Source organism: Cygnus olor, chromosome 6, assembly GCF_009769625.2.
Source record: "Cygnus olor isolate bCygOlo1 chromosome 6, bCygOlo1.pri.v2, whole genome shotgun sequence".
In the NCBI taxonomy this organism is placed as follows: Eukaryota; Metazoa; Chordata; class Aves; order Anseriformes; family Anatidae; genus Cygnus; species Cygnus olor.
This window is the reverse complement of record NC_049174.1, coordinates 38,378,323-38,386,726: the sequence shown is the minus strand read 5'-3', so window position 1 is coordinate 38,386,726 and position 8,404 is coordinate 38,378,323. Positions and strand designations below refer to the sequence as shown.

Genomic DNA, 8,404 nt, shown 5'->3' with positions numbered 1-8,404 from the left:
ACCCCCCCCCCAGCCGCAGGAGAGGACTTGGAGGTGTAGGGCCCTCTGCTGCTTTGCAGCTACTCAAAGCAGAGCCACTAACTGTATCCTGGTTATAATTGCTCCAAATTAGATTTAGGGCTTTCCCTGAACCAGGCAGTGAGTCAGTTATTCCAGAGCATGCCCAGCGCTTAGGGAAGTGTCCTTCATCGGCTGCTCATGCGGCAGTGGGCAGAAGCATGGCGCTGGGGCCTGCGGCCGGCCCCTTTGTGGGGTTTTTGCTGCCCCTATTTTTGTACAGGGTGTCAGCTATCAGAAACTCTCCTTTGGAAATGCCCCTTCTCTAAAGATTTATCCACCCCCATGAGCTCAAGCTCATCGCCTCCTGCAAACACCCAGGGGTGCACGAACACATGGGGACGTGTCTCCATCTAGATTTGGGGTAACACTGCTTAACTATGTCCTCCTCTGCACACAGCTGAAAGCGTGGGGGTCCTGGCCAGGACTGATGTTCTTTGTCCCTCCCTCATGTGCTTACATCCATAATTCGAGTGGCTTTGGCACGCGTGGGAACAAAGAGCTGGGCTGCTCCTTTCCCGCTTAACGCGAGGCCTGGCCGGAGGGGTCTTCGGTGTGTGCTGAGTGTGGGAGCACTGTGTGTGTGTGTGTGTGTGTGTGTGTGTGTTTGTGCGGGAGCTGGGGGCTGCGGGGAGCCAGGAGGCTCATCTGGTGTCAGCAGCATTCATGTGCAAAGCAGGGACCCAGGGCAGCGCATTATCTCCGGCCTGGAATCGCTCTTTCAGGCGATCCCAGACTTTTAAGGGATGCTGCACACTTGAAGGCTGGTTATTAGTTCCAAATGCTGCGGGAGCATCTGCTCTCAACTAGCTCGAAATCATGTTTAATAACAAGAAAATCTACTTCAGCCAAATCCCTGTTGGGAGGGCTTTCGCCTGAACAAAAGGCCCCACTACCACTGATTTCCATAACAGATGTAGCATGCGATGCATGACAGCCCAGCGCAGTGTAGCTCCTTTATTCCCCACATATCCATCTGCAAGAAAGGGGGCTTTCATTTTATTAATTACTCTGGTGTGCTACACACAGCTTTGTGTTGCTCGGGGAGGAAGGTTTTGTGTTTCATGCTACAATGGTCCTGGTAATGGTTTGGGTTGGTTTCTTTATTTTTCCGTGGTCTCGACGCTAAAGGTCGGCATCGCTGCCCACGGCCGTTTCCCTGCGTGCGGCTCCCCAGGGAGTGCTGGCGCTGCTCCTCCTGCAAGCTGGGGCAGGTGGGGATGCATCTGCAGTCACTGGGGGCTTTGCTGCCCAGTATCCAGCGGGAAGGAGGCGAGGAGCATCCCCGCAGATGGACACCGCTCACCTCGATGCATCTCCTGCATTGTTCATGTCATCCTATCCCCATGTCACACGGTATCTCCATCATCCTCCATGCCACCGATCTGTCCCCAGTCACTGCGTCGTTCCCCAGCATCCCCCTGCCAAGCCTTCAGCATCCAAACCTCTCCTCGAGTCGGGGAGCAGGCCCCAGGGATGGGGGTGAGCCAAAAGGCTCGCATTATCTGCCTTCTCCCACCTGTTTTTTTCGCCCAAGCACGCTCTGGTTTCTCAGGCTGTTCACCATGGCTACAGCCCCGAGCAGTTGCTTTCGGGAATCCTTGCTGTGGGTTGGATCGTGAAGTTTTGTGCTCCGTTGCTGGATCGCTTCCAGTCTTTTCAAGGAGTTTTCAAGGCGTTCGCACCTCCCGCACGTGGGGGTATTACAAGCCGCCTCACTATATCTTACCTAAATATATTTAATCACAGAAATGGAAGGAAAGAAAAATGAATAAATTTGTTGCTGCTTTTCAGCAGCAACACCTCCTTGGTTTTAGGGGCGGTACATATTTTATCTCTATGTATAGGAGATGATATCTGTCACAGTTGCACTTCATTCACATTTTTTATATTTTTTTTTCAGCTTTGCAGGGAGCTGAAATTATTTATGGCCAGAGATCACAAGCACCTGCTGAGCTATAGTGAGACGAACGGGGCTGGTGCCGGAAAATAGGTGGGCTAACAGTGAAGAAAAAAGCCTTCCCTTGCTGCTCTGGCCCAGCTGGGAAAGCTTGCATGATGCGTTTTATGTTTTTAGTCATCTTCTCCAATTCATTTTGCCCAGAGTAGCTCCAAGGGAGAGCAGAGTGGTCCTTAGGCACCCAGCAGATGGTTGCAGGGCAAACGCAAAAGGCCCAGGCCATGTTGCTGAAGTTTCTGGAGGGGCTCTTTGGCCTCAGAAGTTCCTGGTTTTCTGGGAAAAAAAAAAAAAAAAAAAAGAACCTCCCCACCCTAAAGAAAAGAGCAGCTTTACAAATTGAAATCAGGATTTTTTTTTTTCTAATCCTCTTTACTAGGAGCAGAAGCAGTGGATTTACATGACAATGGTCAGGGGCTCAAAGCAGAGCAATGCTGCAGAAAGTGCAGCTGCATCCAGCGGGGAGCTTGGCTGCCCCAGGGACAAGAGGGGAAGCCGGACGCATTTCCAAGTGGTGAATACATCGAAAGCAGAGACCAGAGGGGAAGAAAGACAAGCTGGTGATTGGGAAAGAACAATGCTATAGGCTTGGGTTGGAAAGGTCTCCAGAAAGACTCCACTTGGCACCTAGACAAGCAGGAGGGCAGCGCTGAGCATCCATCCCACGTGGATGTGCATCCCAGCGCACACACACACGTGTACACACACACACACGCACACAAATGTGCAAGCAACTCATTTTTAGGGAACCCCACTGTACAGTAAATTGTCCCTTTTAACTGGAGCTGGGGAGCACTACTGCAGAATGTAACATACGTGGGCTCCTCCTCCTCTCCATGAGCTAGCTGAGAGCAGATTGCCAATTGTTGGGGTTTCTAGTCAAAAACATTAAGCTATATTAAGCTATTTAATATATTAAGCTATTTATTTTACGTTAAGCTATAAACCCTTCCTGGGCTGTGCTCTGCCCGTGCTGCAGCCCCTGAATGTCAGCTCTCAGCACCCAGGAGCCTCTGCATGCCCTGCGCTGCCAAAGGACTTTTGTCAAAACATTGCAAAAAGTGCCTGGAGAACTGTTTTTGCTCAGCCAAACCAATATTTAAGCATTTTTAAAGGGAGAGGCTCTTTGGGGGGATTGCACCCCCTCGGTGGGGCTCAGTTGCTGCTCCTTTGTCACCGTGTTTCCATCAGTGCTATTGTCTCCGGTAATTTCCTTGTCAGAGAGCTCACAGGGGGCTGGTAATTTATGTGGCACCAAAGGCATCGTGCTGCCACCGTCACCCTGCTGCTCGAGCATCCCTGTCCTGCACTGCATGCCCCAGCCCCTCGCGTGCACGGGGTGTGAGGGGGAATGTCAGCTTTCCCATCCACCCAGTGCATGGGCTCTCAGCTGCCCTTGGGGAAGGGGCTCCTCTGCTCTCACCAGCTGTTGTGTCCCCTAGAATTGGCCCGTGCCCTTCCCCAACCCAAGGGTTTTCACCCGGGGTCAGGCACGAGGCTAAGGGGGGAGTTATTTCCCCCTAGCACCAGATGGGAAACAACGGAGCAGCACGTTTTCCTGCAGGCAGAGCGTTGAATTCCTGAATCCCGTGTTCTAAAGAAGGCTCTGTTTAAAATTCCCCGCAGCTGAGGATGGCGTTTCCCCGCGAGCCATCCTCCAACAGATTAAATACCAGCCGCTGGGACGTGCGGCGCAAACCTGAAGAGATGCAGTGACTGCAGCTTACGGATAGGAAACTGCTGCTGTGCTTACGGTCCTTGGGAAAACAACGCTGAGCAATTCTTTTTTTCCTGGAGGACAGAAGATAAGGGGGATTTGCAGAGCTGCACGTGAGTTTGGAGGCAGCTCCGCAGGGCTGGTGGCTCTGTTGGGACGCGGCTGCAGCCCGGCCCTGCCTGCGGCTGAACTTCTTGCTGCTTCCTCATCACGCTGTTTGCTCCGGCTCATATGAAATCGCAGGGGAGTCTTGAAAGTGTTCTGAGTTTGTTTTTGAATTGTATATCTTCGCTGGGTGCTGCTACATCAGTTGTTAGCTGCGTGCATTAAATGAGAGCCGAGGTGCGCAATCACTTCTGCAGGCGGAGCTCGCAGATCCGCATCTCGGCAGCTATTGCAGGGCTGGTGTTGGGCCCCCCAGGGAGCGCTGTGCCCCGTGCCCCCTGGCTTTGGCAGCTCCAAAATGCACCATTTCGGGGAGGTTTCCGGACAACCCCATGGGGAAGGGTGAGGTTGTGGCAGCCCCGAGGGCACGGCGCTGGGATTGCTTCTTATCACAGGCTGCCCTGTTGCAGGGCTTGCCAAACAAGAAGTGTTTCCAAAAAAAAAAAAAAGAAAAAGCAGTGAAAATGAAGGGAGGGTGCTGGGAACAGCCCACTCATCATCGTGAGAGAGAGCAAGTGGAAAAGCAGAGACAAATGGAGCCCGGGGAAACCCCGCTGCTGTCAGTGCGGCCAGAAGCAGCAGGAGCCGGTGCCTCGTGGCCAGCCCGACCCCTGAGCAGCAAATCCCCGACCCGATGCAGCCCATCAAAAGACACGAAATAAAATTGTCCATGGATGTTTGGAGCATGTATTGCTTTGAACCGGTGACCCCAAGGTGTGGGTTTCTGCACAGCCTCCCCCTCTTCACTCCCCTCGGTGTTCCCGAGGACAGGATGCTTGGGTTTTACGGAGTGTTACAAACTGCTGCACGTTCCTGCTGTCGGAGTGGGATTTTCCTTCAGCTGCAACCCTGTTTGCAGCCCTGTGGGGCAGTGATGTCCCCCTGGATGTCCTGGGGACAAAGCCATCAGCAGAGAAGAGAAGCTCAAAGCAATTGGGGCAGTGGTTTAGCTTCCCCACGCAGCGATGCCTGTCCCACACTTACTGCTGTTTTGTCTTCCCTTTCTTATATTTGGCTGATGGAAGTCTGCAAAATGTGGCACTTTCTCACGACCCCAGGGAAGAAATGCTTCCCTACACCCTTTCTCCCTGAGGCTGGGGACACCTCTGTCACCTGCACTTGGTTCCACTGCCAGAGCAAAGCGGGGCTGCGGCAGAGGTCCAGCAGAACCCCAGGCCTAATTTCAGGGTCAACGTGCAAGGTGACTTTAACACGTGCCTATGCACCGCATCCACACCGTTGGCATTTTCTTTCCCCAAGTACTTTTGTCTCACGATTGCAAGAAGGAAAGTGGGATCACTTCTAATCCTTACGCTCAGGTTCAGCCCTTGTGTCCCTGGGTTATTTCCAGCTCCTCCTCTTCTTTCCTCCTCTTTCACCCCAGGCTCGCCTATCTAACACGTTCCTACAGCTCTCGTGTGTCTACACTGCAGCTCGAGTCCACATTTTACAGCTCGTATGTGTCTATATTATTGCTTCAGTGCAAAATTGCGTTGCACTGAGTCACCGCCATCTCCCAAAGGCAGGGCGATGGAGTTTGTGTGTTCACAAGGCAGGGTTGGTCCTGCTGCAGCACGGCCAGCCCCGCATGGGCACCAGGCATCGCTCTGAATCCTCGGAAACCCATTGCCAACACCTCCTTTTAACACAGCCACGTTACATCCCTATCTCCGACCGCCTTCAAAATACCTGCTTAGCTCTGGTAGATCAGCTCCTTGCCGTAGCATGACATTGCATGACTTTCATTCTATGATTCTCTGATTTACCAGGACTCTGCGTCCCTGCATGGGGAAGGTGATGATCCCACCAAGATTTACATTCGGGACAGCAACGTCACCTCTGAAGACGCCTCAGTGAATGCCATTAGCCACCGCTGCTTCATCAGCCACGCCGCACGCGGGCAAAGGTTAACTGGGCATGGACCCGCCTGGTGCCGCCCTCTGCACGAGGCAATTTGTGGCCTAATAGAGCTGCTCTGCTCGCACTTAGCACCCGCCTTAACGCCCGGCCTCATTAATACTATGCTAATGACACAGAAATCTTCCAGCAAGGGCAGAGTCAAAGGCAAGCAATTTGCCTCCGACCAAAGACCTGAGCGGCATTTACCCACGAAGCAAGATACTTGCAAAGCTTCCTCAGAGAAAACGGCCTGGGATAACTGTCTATGACATTTTAATTTAATTTTAAAAGCAAACAGACACGCGCATCGTGGTCCTGAGGGACCGCGGGCAGTAAGTAACTGGGTGCGGCAAATAGGTGCAGCGCAGCAGGACCTACACCCATCCCACGGGGCACTTTTGGGGACGCCTTCCAGGAAGCTGCCGGGGATGGATTCAGGTTTCCCCTGCAGAAATTTCTCACCGCTGAACGCTGCCGAGGGCCGCGGGGGGCCGCGCGTGGCGCGGTGGGGACACATTATCTCCGCAGGAAGGCTGGCATTATTCTTGTCAGATTGTTTCAACCTGCTCATTACCTCCAGTGAGTTTTGGGGAATATTGGTAATGCTGCTGAGCTGAGCCGTGGTAGCTCCTGGTTCACGAGTGTCTGTTGTTCCAAGAATAGCACATGCAGCAATCAAGGCAATTGTAAGCTAACACTGCTTTTGTTAACCAGGCTTGCGTTGAATCATAAGATGTTTTTATTTTATTTTGGCCTTCGAGCCATGTTTGCAAATGCAAGTATTTATTTTCTATTTTCCGCTGATCTTCCGCATCGCTTATTTCTCTGTGATGTCCCACTGCACGGGCACGGTGCGCTCTCCCCCTTGGAGGAGCATCTCATTGGGCTCCTACCCACGCGCGTTGTTAAATCCGGAGGCTTGAAAGTGCTCGCTCAGAAAACAGATTGAATCATTTAGTCACAAGACTTCCCAAAGAGAGGGATTATTTCCATTATTTCAGCGGAGCCTCTGGTTTGGACGTGACCTCTGGCTGAAGAAAACAGATCTCCGGGGATGCCTTGTTTTCGGACGGAGGCCTGGTAGTCTGAGGAATGCAGAAATGTTGTGCAGATAGCAGAGCACGAATGACTGCGGTGTAGATGCTGATGCTGCCCAGGCCATGAGAGCCTCGGTGAAGAGCTTTGTTTTCCCTCACTTCAGCGCACATGATTGCTACACGTCTTCTCAAGGACAAATGCAAGCAGAGGACGGCAGTCGTCTTCCTGTTAAAAAGCAGCTGCTCCTGGAAACATGCAAGAAAAAGGATTTTAAGGGTAAAATTTAAAATTGGAACAGGTTATACAAGAGCTACTGATAACGCCACGCCGTATCATCCCACTCAAGGCATCCCCGCAGTGTCTCCCTTTATCGGTTTTGCATGAATAGATAAATGTTTCTGAGCAAATGCAGAATTAAATGACTGCTGTAGCCGGTTGCGAGTTCAAGAAACTGTCTGACCGTACTTGTACAGAAGAGTTTCGAAAGGAACATTTTCTTGGATTGTTTCCTTGAAACTCTCTGAATTGAAGGCTTTGTGCTGTTGAGCAAGTCTCGGTGAGATCACGTTCATTTTCTGGGCTGCAGAGCTCCGCTGAGGGCAGCAAAGCAGACGAGAGCCGCTCACCACCAAGTGCCCGGTCACAAACTCCTGCGAGCGATGACACAGGCGTCTCTATTTGCAGTTGGTCGGGTGCTGGCAGGCACCCTGATTCCCGGTAAATTAAAACCAAACAGAAGTGGGTTCCCTCTCGACGGCTTTATCTCCACTGAGAGGTGAGCGGGTCAAAATCTGTGCGCGGAGGGTTCCTCCAGAACATATGGTTTCTTGAATAGCAAGGGCGTCTCTCGGGAAAATATCACTTCTAGCCTAATCCTTATATATTTTTTTCCTGCAGGAGATGTCAACGCAGCTATTTGTGCTTGGCTTTTATCTACAGCATCGTGCTGTGCTGGTTGGTCAAAGCAGGAGTCTGCGGATGTGTGCAAACCATCACTCGTGGTCATTGAGGAGAGCCACTGAGCTGTGAGGCCAGGAGGATGCTGCACGCATGCACTGCCCAAATTTTTTAATGTTTGGGCTTTCCTGTCCGCTTGGGCTGTGAGGGTGTGTGCATGGTTCGCGGTGCTCTGCGAATCTCTGGATAAAAAGCACCAGCAGTATTTCTTGTTAAAGGCTGTCAGTATTAAACTTCACAAAACTGGCATTTCGCAAGAGCCCACTGGTGCATTTTTGTTACATTTCCATGCCATTTCTCTTCAGTAACTATTAAAGTGGAAATATCTGTGCTGGAAACAAAGGAAATCGTGATTTAAAGTGGCATTTTTTGGGGAGGCTTTCACAGGCACACCAAGACACCTTTATTGCAGTTGCACCTTGCACGCTTCTTGATGTGTATTTTTCCATCACCAAATCCGACTTACCCGGGCTGCAGTGCCCAGGTGCTGCTGGCACCATGGATAAAAACCCACAAGAAACCGTCAGCTGGCATCACAGTGCCTCGTTAGTTCTTCACCAATGGTATATTTATTAAAATTTTTGCTTGGACCAATGACACCCCTTTTACTCCCA

The 8,404-nt window shown here is 51.6% G+C and overlaps 1 long non-coding RNA gene across 1 annotated transcript; it reads left to right on the top strand.

Moving 5' to 3' along the window:
• The first annotated feature begins 6,843 nt into the window (after positions 1-6,843).
• On the top strand, positions 6,844-8,128 carry LOC121072587. Its single transcript, XR_005821322.1, has 2 exons — positions 6,844-7,608; positions 7,731-8,128. It is a non-coding gene; the product is annotated as an uncharacterized LOC121072587 (long non-coding RNA).
• Positions 8,129-8,404: the final 276 nt, after the last annotated feature.